The following is a 12852-nucleotide window of genomic DNA, read 5'->3' as shown; positions in this document are numbered from 1 at the left end:
CAGGGAAAGGCCCGGGCCTGCTTCGCCCGCAAAGGCCAGGTGGCTGAACTCCACACGGTTTCCTAATCGCTGAAGGTGCTTCTTGGTGGTCGTCGCGGCAGAAGCATTTTTCTAAATTAGCCATCCACCCCAATCTAAAGCGGCGGGGGCAAAGGGGAGCGACCGGACCTCTCCACCGGCAGTGCTGTGCTTGGACCGTGGGCTTCGCGGAGCCTGAGGCACGCCAGGGGCGACAGAGGCCCGGCCGCGTCCCCTCCCGCTAGCTAGGGGGGCCCGGGCGCTCGTGGGTTTAAGATGCAAATGCGTTTACGGTTCATCCCTACTGCGGGTCCCGGGGAGCGGTGGGTGGGCAGGCGGAAATCTCCGGAGCCTCGTCTCTGCAGCCAGATGTCTGTGTCTTAGAAGGTCCCGGACCCCTGGGGCCGCCTAAAGCAGCGGGGTCGTTTCCCCCTCTCCCCGGAACATCTCCCCAGGGCCTACTGCTAGATAGCAACCGGTGGCCAGAGCATTTCCACCAATTACCCATCAAGTGACCTCTCGGCGGGGGTATCGTCTCCTAACTCCTAGCCCTTATGCGGGGTGAGGGAGGAGGCTGGAGTAACCCCACTCCGGGCCTTTTGCTCATCTCCAAAGGAAGATAGATGCCCCACGGCGGGCAGTAGATTCTTCCCCAAATGGAGAAAGACCAAATTCGTTCTAAATTAGGGAATCATGTGGGAATTGGAAAAGATTGGAAATTCTGACTTGCTTTCCCAGGCTCTGAAAAAACAGGAAGAGAAAAGTGAAAACAGTTAACCACCCCTCCCACTCATTTCGGTTTCTCCTTTGGCTGGCCCGGATTTGAAGAGTCAACTCACTTTTTTTTTTTTTTTTGAGGAGGCCGACTTCGGGTTGACAGAATGGATTCGTTACAATCTTTGGTTAATGACACATAATTATTGATCCTTGCATGATCCTCTTTTTAACATTCACATGTATTGGGGGCGACCGGGTGGCTCAGCCCTTAGGTGTCTGCCTTAGTCTGGGGTCATGATCCCAGTGTCCTCAGATAGAGTCCCGCATGGGACGCCCTGCTCAGCGGAAAGCCTGCTTCTTCCTCACCCACTCGCCCTGCTTGTGTTCCTTCTCTCGCTGTCTCTCTCTCTCGCTCTCAAATAAATAAAATCTTAAAAATAAAAATAAATAAAAGGAGTGCCTGGGTGGCTCAGTGGATTAAAGGCTCTGCCTCCCTTCGGCTCAGGTCATGATCCCACGGTCCTGGGATAGAGCCCCGCATTGGGCTCTCTGCTCAGCAGGGAGCTTGCTTCCCCCTCTCTCTGTGCCTGCCTCTCTGCCTACTTGTGATCCATGTCTGTCAAATAAATAAATAAAATCTTTAAAAATAAATAAATAAAATTCACATATGTATAACTTAACACATTGAATTTCAGTGTGCCCATTGCAAAACTTAAGGGGCTACGTAGAGTGTCCACCCACGTGCTCCTCCCCTGTTCATCCCTCCCTACACTGCTGGCCATGCACCATCACCCCGTATTCTGTGTCATTCCCTTGACATGTTTTAAAAGAAAAAGTAGTGTACTTCCATATACATGCCTACACAACATGTTGTTTGGTTTTAATGAGTTCTGAACTTCTATGAAGAGAGTATCCTATTGCTTTTCCTTTGTTACTTGCTTTTATTTTTATTTTTTAAAAGATTTTATTTTTTTATTTGACAGACGGAGATCACAAGTAGGCAGAGAAGCAGGCAGAGAGAGAGGAGGAAGCAGCCTCCCCGCTGAGCAGAGAGCCCGATGTGGGGCTCGATCCCAGGACCCTGGGATCATGACCTGAGCCGAAGGCAGAGGCTTTAACCCACTGAGCCACCCAGGCACCCCTGTTACTTGCTTTTATTATGCAACATATTACTAAGATTCATCTGTTCCATTGTTCATTCACTTTTTTCTATTGTACACTATTCTGTTGTGTAAATATACCACGGTTTGTTTATTTATTCGGCCTGAGGGTGATCACTTGGGTTTCTCGGTTGTTTTTTGTTTTTGTTTTGTTCTTGCTATTATAAACAATGTGATTAAGAACATTCCTGTGTGTGTGTCCTCTTGTACATGTACCCAGGATTTATTTGGGTATATACCCAAAAGTGATTTACTTGACTATAGTTTTCTAAATAATGCCTTGGTTCTCTAATATCCTCCAAAATTAACCAATAGGCATTTTTAATTTTTTTAAAAGGAATTTATTTATCTGTTTGACATAGAGAGAGCACAAGCAGGGGGAATGGCTGGCAGAGGGAAAGGGAGAAGCAGGCTCCCCACTGAGCAAGGAGCCCAAGTTGCTGCTTGGGGCTTGATCCCAGGACCCTGATCATGACCTGAGCCGAAGGCAGATGCTTAACCAACTGAGCCACCCAGGCACCCTGATCAATAGGCATTTACAAAAAAGTAATGAATGCATAGATTTAAATACATTCGATGTGCTTTGATCTATTAATATTTGATCTATTGTTACCGAAGTTCAAATTGTTCCATCTCCGACCAGTGGAAGCCTTTTCAACTTTGTTGTTCAGGCCTTTTGACACAACTCCACAATTCTAGTGTCCAAGATCTGGAATTGGAAAGCTTTCCAAGGAGTCTGGTTCTTCTTAGTGGGAAGTGGTATTTAAAGACCACAGTCTGGGGGCACCTGGGTGGCTCAGTGGGTTAAGCCTCTGCCTTTGGCTCAGGTCATGGTCTCAGGGTCCTGGGATCGAGCCCCGCATTGGGCTCTCTGTTCAGCAGGGAGCCTGCTTTCCCCTCTCTCTGCCTGTCTCTCTGCCTATTTGTGATCTCTCTCTCTGTCATATAAATAAATAAAATCTTAAAAAAATAATAAAGACCACAGTCTGAGTGCTAGTATCAATAAGTATTGATACTGGGTGAGCCATTGTACCTCTTTTCAATAAATAGTTAGGCTATACATAAAATATGAAATGCATCAGGAGTTCACATTGGTATCTCCTTTTCAAATTTAGGACTACAGGGTTTTCTTCTTCTTTTTTTTTTTTTTAGATTTTATTTATTTATTTGACAGAGATAGAGAGAGAGAGATCACAAGTAGGCAGAGAGGCAGGCAGAGAGAGAGGAAGGGAAGCAGGCTCCCTGCTGAGCAGAGAGCCCGATGCGGGGCTCGATCTCAGGACCCTGAGATCATGACCTGAGCCAAAGGCAGAGGCTTAACCCACTGAGCCACCCAGGTGCCCCAGGACAACAGGGTTTTAACTTAACCTCAATCATCTTATGTATTTATCCTGTGTTAAAAAAAAGTCTCAGGGCGCCTGGGTGGCTCAGTGGGTTAAAGCCTCTGCCTTTGGCTCGGGTCATGATCCCAGGGTCCTGGGATAGAGCCCCGCATCGGTCTCTCTGCTCAGCAGGGAGCCTGCTTCCTCCTCTCTCTCTCTCTCTGCCTGCCTCTCTGCCTACATGTAATTTCTATCTGTCAAATAAATGAATAAAATCTTTTAAAAAAAGTCTCAATTCTCTTTTTTCCAGAAATAGAAAAATCCATCCTTAAGTTCATATGCAGTCTCAAGGGACCCCAAATAGCCAAAATAATCTGGAAAAAGAACAAAGTTGGAGGAGTAATACTTCTTGATTTCAAAACTTACTCTAAGAGACAACTAATCAAACCAATGTGGTACAGACATAAAGATCAATGAAATAGAATAGATACCCAGAAAAATAAACTTTTACATATGTGGTTGAGTGATTTTTAAAGATTTTTTTTTTAATTGGTCAGAGAGAGAGAGAGGACATAAGCAAGGGAAGTGGCAGCCAGAGGGAGAAGCAGGGTGTCTGCTGAGCCGGGAGCCCGATGCGGGACTCCATCCCAGGACCCTGGGATCATGACCTGAGCCGAAGGCAGACGCCCAACGACTAAGCCACCCAGGCGCCCTAATGTCAGTGTACTTAATGCACGGAACTATGCACTTAAAATGGTTAAAATGGTAAACTTTATATGCTGCACATTTTACCACAGCAAAAAAAAAAAAAAACAAACAAAAAACAAAACAAAACAAAAAAAACCACCTCTGTTCTCAAGATGCCAACCAAATACGCATTTGATGTGTTTCACACTATACAAAAACACTCTCAGAATTAACAACACCAACTGCTACCAATAATGTGGTTATTGAAAATAGAAAATGTTTTTTCAGTACTTGTGCTTAGGTATATATAACTTGGGGTACATATCCATTATCAGGTTAAGGTGGCTCATTTCTAGTTCTAGTTTACTAAGAAAGTATATGGTAAATGGGTATTGGTTGCTTTTCCCACATCTACAGAGAAGATCAGATGATTTTTGTCCTTTGTCCATTAATGTAGAGTATGATGTAGGTTTCCTAATAGTAAACCATCCTGTATTCTTGGAATAAAACTAACTTGGTCACTGTGTGTTATAATGTTGACTTTGATTCACTGCTATCCGTGGAAGGGATTTTCCAACTGTATTTCCATCTCCTTAGAAATATTAGAATCAGCTTGTTAATTTTTATAAAACAGCGCCAAATCTATAGATCAATTTGGGGAGCATCAACATCTTAATATCAAGTCTCTCAGTCCATGAGCATGGTTATGATCTATACTTGCTATGCTTTCTTTTTTTTTTTTTTAAGATTTTATTTATTTATTTGACACAGAGAGAGAGAGAGAAAGAGCACAAGCAGGGGGTGTAGCAGGCAGAGGAAGAGGGAGAAGCAGGTTCCCCACTGAGCAGGGAGCCTGACATGGGGCTTGATCCCAGGACCCTGGGACCATGACCTAAGGTGAAGGCAGACGCCCAACCAACTGAGCCACCCAGGCACCCCTAGATTTTCCTTAAATTTTTATGTAGTATCTGGTAGATCTCAGTGTACAAGTCTTGTACATCTTTTGTCAAATTTATCTCTAAGTATTCAAAACTTTATGGTATTTGAATGTTTTAAAATTTTTAATTTTCGATTGTTGCCAGTATATAGACATATTATTTATTTATTTAAAATTGATTTGTTTGAGAGAGAGAGCGAGAGCACGCATGTGTGCATGGGTGGCGGCTAGAGGAAGAGAGAGTCTTAAGCAGACTCCACTCTGAGCATGGGGTCAGTCTCATGACTTTGAGACCAACCTGAGCTAAAACCAAGAGTCAGATGTTCAACTGACTGTGCCACCCAGGTGCCCCGAAATAGAATTTATTTTAGAATATTGCATCCCACGACTTTAATAAATTCATATTTTGTTCTTGTAGCTTTGTTGTTGTTGTAAATTCCTTAGGACTTTCTACATAGATGATCATGTTGTCTGCAAATAAAGTCAGTTTTTCTTTTTCCTTTCTAATCCAGGTGCCTTTAAATCTCTTCCTTCCTCCCTTCCTTCCTTTCTTGTTTTCTTGCTCTAGCTTAGAACCTCCAGTACAAGTCTGAATGAAAGTGGTGACAGTGGACACCTTTGCTTTTCCCAGATCTTAAGATGAAAGCATTCTCTTTCCTCATTAAGTAAAATGTTTGCTGCAGTGCTGCAGGGTTTTTTTTTTTTTAAGATTTTGTTTATTTGTTTATTTATTTGAGAGAGAGAGAGATCACAAGCAGGCAGAGAGGCAGGCAGAGCAGAGGGGAGGAAGCAGGCTCCCTGCTGAATAGAGAGCCCGATGCAGTGCTCGATCCCAGGACCCTGAGATCATGACCTGAGCTGAAGGCAGAAGCTTAACCCACTGAGTCACCCAGGCGCCCTGTTGCATGTTTTTTATAGATGTCTTTAATCAGGTTGAGGAAATTCCTTTCTATTACTACTTTCCTGAGAGATTTTATCATGATTATTGGATTTTGTCAAATGCTTTTGCTACATCTATTGAGATGATCATACTGAACACATGTATTGAACTTCCTAAAGTGTTAACACAAAACAATATCTCAGCCGCTTCATTCAGTTCCCTACAGTAGAAAAGACCTTAAAAAAAATCTTTGGTTTTTATCTTACCCCTCCTGATCAATACAGAATCGTAGTTGAATATCTTAGTTTCACTTTTTGTTTTAATTACATTGGTTAGACACTATTGTTATTGCTCTAAGCAGCTGTGTTTATATGAATTTAACTACATGTCTGTGCTTTTATAGCTGATCATTCCTTCTCACAGTTCAAACCATCCTTCCAGGATAATTTTCTCTCTTCTTGACACACAACCTTTAAGTTTCCTTGAACATGTTTCCTGCTATTAAACTCTTAATTTTTGATTATCTACAATGGGTTCATTCTACCCTCATTCTCAAAAGATAATTTTGATAACCACACAATTCTAACTTGGTTGTTTTGTCTCAATACTTTACAGATTGTCTTGTGGCTTCCTTTGTTGCGTTGAGAAGGTTGCTGTTGTTCTAACTCTTATTTCTTGACTACAAACCTGTCCTTTCTTTCCGGCTGATTTTAAGATCTCCTCTTTGTCTTTGATATTCTATAGTTCCAGTAGAATCCATCTGGGCATAGATTTCTTTCTCCTTAACTTCCTTGGGATAAATTATGTTTTCCAGATCTGTGGATGGATGTTTTTCATCAGTTTTGAAAACTTTGTATCCATTGTCTCTAAATATATTGCCTTTCGTCTATGCTCTCCATAAGTTCTTTCTAGGACTTGTTAGTAAAATAAATAGATAGGCCTCAGGGGAAAAAAATATTTGCAACACATATACCCAAGAAGATCCTTCTATCCAGAATACATAAAGAACTCTGACAAATCAGTAATAAAAAGAGAAACAGTAAACATTGGCAAAAGAGTTGAAACTTCATAAAAGAAGATACACACACAAAAAAATGGTCAATAAACACACAAAAGAATATTCATCGAGAGTCATCAAGGAATTGCAAACTAAAACTATAATAAGATACCACTTCACATATACTAGAGTAAAAAAGACTAAAACATCAAATGAGGAAGAGGATGTGAAGCAACTTGAACACTTGCTGCTGAGAACATAAAGTGGTACAACCACTTTGGGGAACTGTTTGGCACTTGTTAAATACACATTCACCCTATGACCAGTAATTTCACTCTTACGTATTTTCCAAAAATGAATTTCAAAAAAGTCTTTCACAAAATGCGTTTATAAAGTGTGTTTATAGCTTTCTCATAATACGAGAAAACTGTAAACTATTCAGACGTCCACCAGTATAAGCCCTTTGTGAATGGCTACACAGATTGCGGAATAGTCACACAATGGACCACAGTTATTGCGCGTTCTGCTGTGGAAAAGCAGCACAGTGTCTGCTGGACGGTTTTTAGATTTAGACAACAGCATGTACTACATTTGGGAATTCTCTTCTGATCCATTCATTGGGTGGTCTGAAGGCTGCCAGGTTTAAGTAGAGCCCAGAGCATGAGAGAGCTCGATGTATATGGAGGTTAAGGTACAAGCGTCTCTGCCTATCATGATCTGCAGTCATCTCCACCAAATTTCAAGGTAATATATTCAAGATTGAGTCTGTGCAGATCCAAAGGGCAAATGTAAGTTTCATGACCGTATGGCCTGCTCTCCATCTGTATCTGTTACATCAATATCTCACTCTTTCAGATCATGCCCTGGGGATTCTCTATTACCAGCTAACAGAGAGGGAAAACTAAGGCTTGGTTCATTGTTGGACTATTTTTGGTTCACTACTGTTCCACAGACCTACCCAGGGTGAAAAATAGTGGTTAGGGGTAATCTTTCCAGTGGGAAGAGCTTCAGGTTGTCAACTTGGCCATCAATTTGCTGTAAAGTGAGAAATTAATGGCCCAGAATGGGGATATACATGGATTCCCAGGCAGTGATGAAATGGTTGGTCAGGGATGGGGAAGTAGCGAGGGTGAGATGTCAGAGACAAGGAGATGTAGGGAAGAGGCATGACAGTGGATCTATGAGAGTGGAAACAAAGTGCATGGATCTTCATGTCTGGTGCTACTGTCCACCAGACAGCATCCATCACAGAGAGAAACAAAACAATATGGTGGACGGGATGACTTGTCTTACAGATGTAAGCCGGCTTTTGTTTAGGCTACTCTAGTGTTTGTACAATGGTTTCATGAGAAAGCTACTACAGTGGCAGGAATGGAGGTTACCTATGGCCCAGTATTGTAGGCTCCCTGTCACCACAGCCGGTGGCAAGTGAATTGTATTGGGACCTTCTTCTATGGAGTAGCTGTGATTTTGTTCATACTGGGATTGGCATGTGTTTGGGGTATAGATTTGCCTTCCATACCTGCAATGTCTTGGCCACTACCACAATCTGAGGACTTAAAGTGGATTTTTTTAAGTGTTTTTTTTTTAAAGATTTTATTTATTTATTTGACAGAGATCACAAGCAGGCAGAGAGGCAGGCAGACAGAGAGAGAGGAGGAAGCAGGCTCCCCGCTGAGCAGAGAGCCCGATGCGGGGCTCGATCCCAGGACTCTGAGACCATGACCTGAGCCGAAGGCACAGGCTTAACCCACTGAGTCACCCAGGTGCCCCTAAAGTGGATTTGATCTACCAACTTGTGACCCACTTTATAGAGAGACATAACCATGGTCACATGACCATATTACAGAGTCTGCTAGTGCTACCATATACTGCCTCACCTGGAGCTGTTGACCTGCGAGAATGCTAGCATGACCTCTGAAAGGTAGCTAATGTACTAGCGTGGGAAGGACATATGGCCTTCAAGATGACATACGGCCATATGTTGGCCATAGCATCCAAGGGGATACGCTTTTACCAAGGACACAAATTTCCACCAAACTCAAAGGTATGGCTATCACTTAGTCATGTTGGGCTCCTGGTACAAGTAAACCAGCAACTAAAGAAAGGAGTTCCTATATTGGCAGAAGTAACTAAATCTGATTGTTATGAGGAAATAGGGTTCTTCTATATAAGGGGGGGCAATGGAAACATATCTGAAATTCAAGAAATTCACTGACATGCCTCTTGGTGTTTCCATGCCTATTGATAAGTATGTGTTGGCAACTGCAGCAACCACCGAGTGAGAAAGATGAGGTTTGGGCTAACCCACTGAGCAACCCCCCATGTTCATGGATGGGAAGAGTCAGTATTGTGAAGGCATCACTTCTCCCCAAGTTTACCTGTAGAATCTGTGTACTCTCAATCAAAACGCTGGTGGAATCTAGCATAGAAATTGACAAACTGATTTTGAAACTTACAGGGAAATGTGAGGGACCTATACTAGCCAAAACGTCTTTGAAAAAGAACAAATTTGCAAGAATTACATTACTTGATTTCAAATTTATTTTAAAACTGTATATTGGGCTTTGATTAAAGAGGGTTTATTGAAGTAAAAAAAAATCTGTAGTAAACAAGAAAGTGGGATATTAGTGTAAAGATAGACCTATAGATAAAGGAAACAAATTAGAGAGACCAGAAAGAGACCTACTCACACACATACAGGATCAACTGACCTTTAGCAGGGGGACCAAGATGATTCAATGGGGGAAGGTTCATCTTTTCAAGAAGTGGTGCTGGAATAATGGGCCAGGGCTAGGGTGGGAAGGAAAGAACCTTAATCCCTACCTCACATCATATACAATAAGTGGTTTCTCATCTCTGCTGGTGTTCATTGCTGGTAGTACCCTTTCACATGTTTGGTGGTGGTGGTTTGAGAAATCAAACAACAGTCCTGTAGGCTTAGCTTGGGAAAGCTTCCCTCCATGGAGGGTTTGGTTTTGCTTTTGTTTCTGCTATTGGCTTCAGTGGAGGTGGTGCGCAAGAGGACCATTGTGTCCATCTTGGGACTGACTCAGCCTCTCTTGTGGGTTTAGCTCTAAATGGGAGTGTCAAAAGCAGCTTTAAAAAAATGTTTTTAAAATTTTTAAAAAAGATTTTATTTATTTATTTGACAGACAGAGTTCACAAGTAGGCAGAGAGGCAGGCAGAGGGTGGGGGCGGGGGGGAAGCAGGCTCCCTGCTGAGCAGAGAGCCTGATGTGGGCCTCAATCCCAGGACCCTGGGATCATAACCTGAGTTGAAGGCAGAGGTTTTAACCCACTGAGCCACCCAGGCGCCCCCAAGAGCAGCTTTTTTATTGTTGTTCTTGTTCTGAAAATTTAAGAGTGTTGACCTAATGTTAAATGTGTTAGCTAAATATTTGAAGTATTTAAAAACTGCAATTTTTTGTCTTTGTTTATACAAATGGCTAATACAAAGTTTAACCCAAAGATGAACACAAATATGAACACAGAGTTTAATTAAAAATGTAAATATTATCTATAAGACCATATAAATAGTTTTCTTGTTGGAGCTGGTTGGTGGTGGTGTTGGTGGTGGTGGTGGTGGGTGTGTGTACATGTGTGTGTTTAAGTAGGCTTCATGCCCAGCAAGAAGCCCAACACAGGGCTTGAATTCACAACCCTGAGATCAAGACCTGAGCTGAAATCAAGAGTCAGACACTTAACCAACCGAGTCCCCCCAGGTGCCCCGTTCTTGTTTTTTAAGTAGGATCCATGCTCAACGTGGGGTTTGAACTCATGACCTTGAGATCAGGAGTCACATGCTTTACCAACGGAGCCAGCTAAGCCTCCATAGAGCTGATTATTCTAATAAAGAAGAGCATAACTAGCCTTCGAACCTCCCAGTTTATTTATTTGTCTTTAAAGTTTTATTTGAGAGAGAGCAGGGGGAGGGCCAGAGGGAGAGAGAATCTTAAGCACACTCCATGCTGAGTGAGGAGCTCCATGTGGGGCTCGATGGAGGTGAGGGCTCGATCTCACAACCCTGAGATCATGACCTGAGCTGAAACCAAGGGTCAGAAGCTCAACTGACTGCACCACCCAAGGGCCCCATTTATTTGCTTTTTCAAAATTTTTTATTTTGGGGATGCCTGGATGGCTCAATTGGTTAAGCAGCTGCCTTCAGCTCAGATCATGATCCCAGGGTCCTGGGATCAAGTCCTGCATCAGGCTCCCTGCTCAGCGGGGAGCCTGCTTCTCCCTCTCCTTCTGCCTGTCGCTCCCCCACTTGTGCTCTTTCTGTGTCAAATAAATAAATAAAATCTTTATTTTTTTAATTTTTTTAAAAGATTTTTTATTTATTGGACAGAGGTCACAAGTTGGCAGAGAGGCAGGCAGAGAGAGGGAGAAGCAGGCTCCCCACCGAGCAGAGAGCCTATGTGGGGCTCGATCCCAGAACCCTGGGATCATGACCTGAGCTGAAGGCAGAGGCTTAACCCACTGAGCCACCCAGGCACCCCTAAATAAAATCTTTTAAAAAATTTTTATTTTTAAGTAATCTCTACACCCAATGTGGGGCTCGAACTCACAACCCCAAGATCAAGTTGTATGCTCTACGGACTGAGCCAGCCAGAGACCCTAAACCTCCCAGTTTAAATAAGGGACTTAGAACCAAGTCATCTGTCAGTTTTTCATTTTTTAAAAGATTTTATTTATTTGGCAGAGAGAAAGAGAGAGCACAAGTAGGCAAAGAAGCAGGCAGAGAGAGAGGGAGGAAGCAGGATCCCCGCTGAGCAGAGAGACTGATGCGGGGCTTGATCTCAGGACCCTGAGATCACGACCTGAGCTGAAGGCAGAGGGTTAACCCACTGAGCCACCCAGGTGCCCCTGTCAGTTTTTCTGACACATATGAGAGATATCTGTACGAGTTGTGGATTTAATATTTGTTTCTATAACTCTCCTAAGAATGACATCTTCCCTATCTCTTGGAATTGTCCTCCCCGTGATAATTTGGGAATGTATGAATCAAAATTGTATCAAACTAGAAAAGTACACCTGCATATTTATTTATTTATTTTTAAAAGATTTTATTTATTTCACAGACAGAGATCACAAGTAGGCAGAGAGGCAGGCAGAGAGAGGGGAGGAAGCAGGCTCCCCGCTGAGCAGAGAGCCCAATTCGGGGCTCGATCCCAGGACCCTGGGATCATGACCTGAGCCAAAGGCAGAGGCTTTAAGCCACTGAGCCACCCAGGCGCCCCTACACCTGCATATTTAAAGAAATCACTGCCTTGCACCTTTCTGGCCACCAGCCAGTTGATTTACTTTACATGTGACTTGTCTTAGTTCACTTGGTCCTGGGAACCAGCTCCCCTGGCCCATTTCCAGCATTGTAACAATAGCTAACATTGAGCATGATTGTGCGCCAGATTTTGAGCTAAATGCTGTACATGGGTGATCATTTGAATCTAATGCTCACAGACAGTCTTTGAGCTGGTGTTGTACTATTCATCTCCAAATTACATGTGAAGTAGCAGGTTCAAAGACACTGGGTAACATGATTAAGGTCACACAGCTTCTAGAGAAGCCAAGATTTTTTTTTTTATTTATTTAGTTGACAGAGAGAAAGAGAGATCACAGTAGACAGAGAGGCAGGCAGAGAGAGGGAGGGAAGCAGGCTCCCCACCAAGCAGAGAGCCTGATGCGGGGCTCGATCCCAGGATCCTGAGACCATGACCTGGGCCGAAGGCAGAGGCTTAACCCACTGAGCCACCTAGGCGCCCCTAGGGAAGCCGAGATTTAAACCCAGTTCTCTCTGACCTGAGAGCTGATGTTTTGTCACAATTACCTTACCTTTGACAATGTGACCAGTGAGCCAAGTCCCAGATGCAGTGGCTGGAAGGAGGCTTGGGGCCCTTCAGGTCTGCCTTGAAGCAAGTCATCTTCTCTAGTGTCCCTCCATGTCTACCTTTGGCTCCAACAAAGTCAGTTCAAACAACAGGATGCTCGAGGCAGCTCTGGGTTTTCAAGGTCTTTTCTGATGTCAGGTCAGAATCTGCCTCCCTTTGGCTTCCATTAAATGGTCAGCTTTTTGCCCTATGGGGCCTTTCACCCTATGGGGCCTTAGAGAAGACATAAGGCTAGTCCCCACCC

The sequence above is a fragment of the Martes martes genome, assembly GCF_963455335.1.
Source record: "Martes martes genome assembly, chromosome: 10".
Lineage (NCBI taxonomy): Eukaryota > Metazoa > Chordata > Mammalia > Carnivora > Mustelidae > Martes > Martes martes.
The sequence above is the reverse complement of the archived record's forward strand: the minus strand, read 5'-3'. Positions refer to the sequence as shown.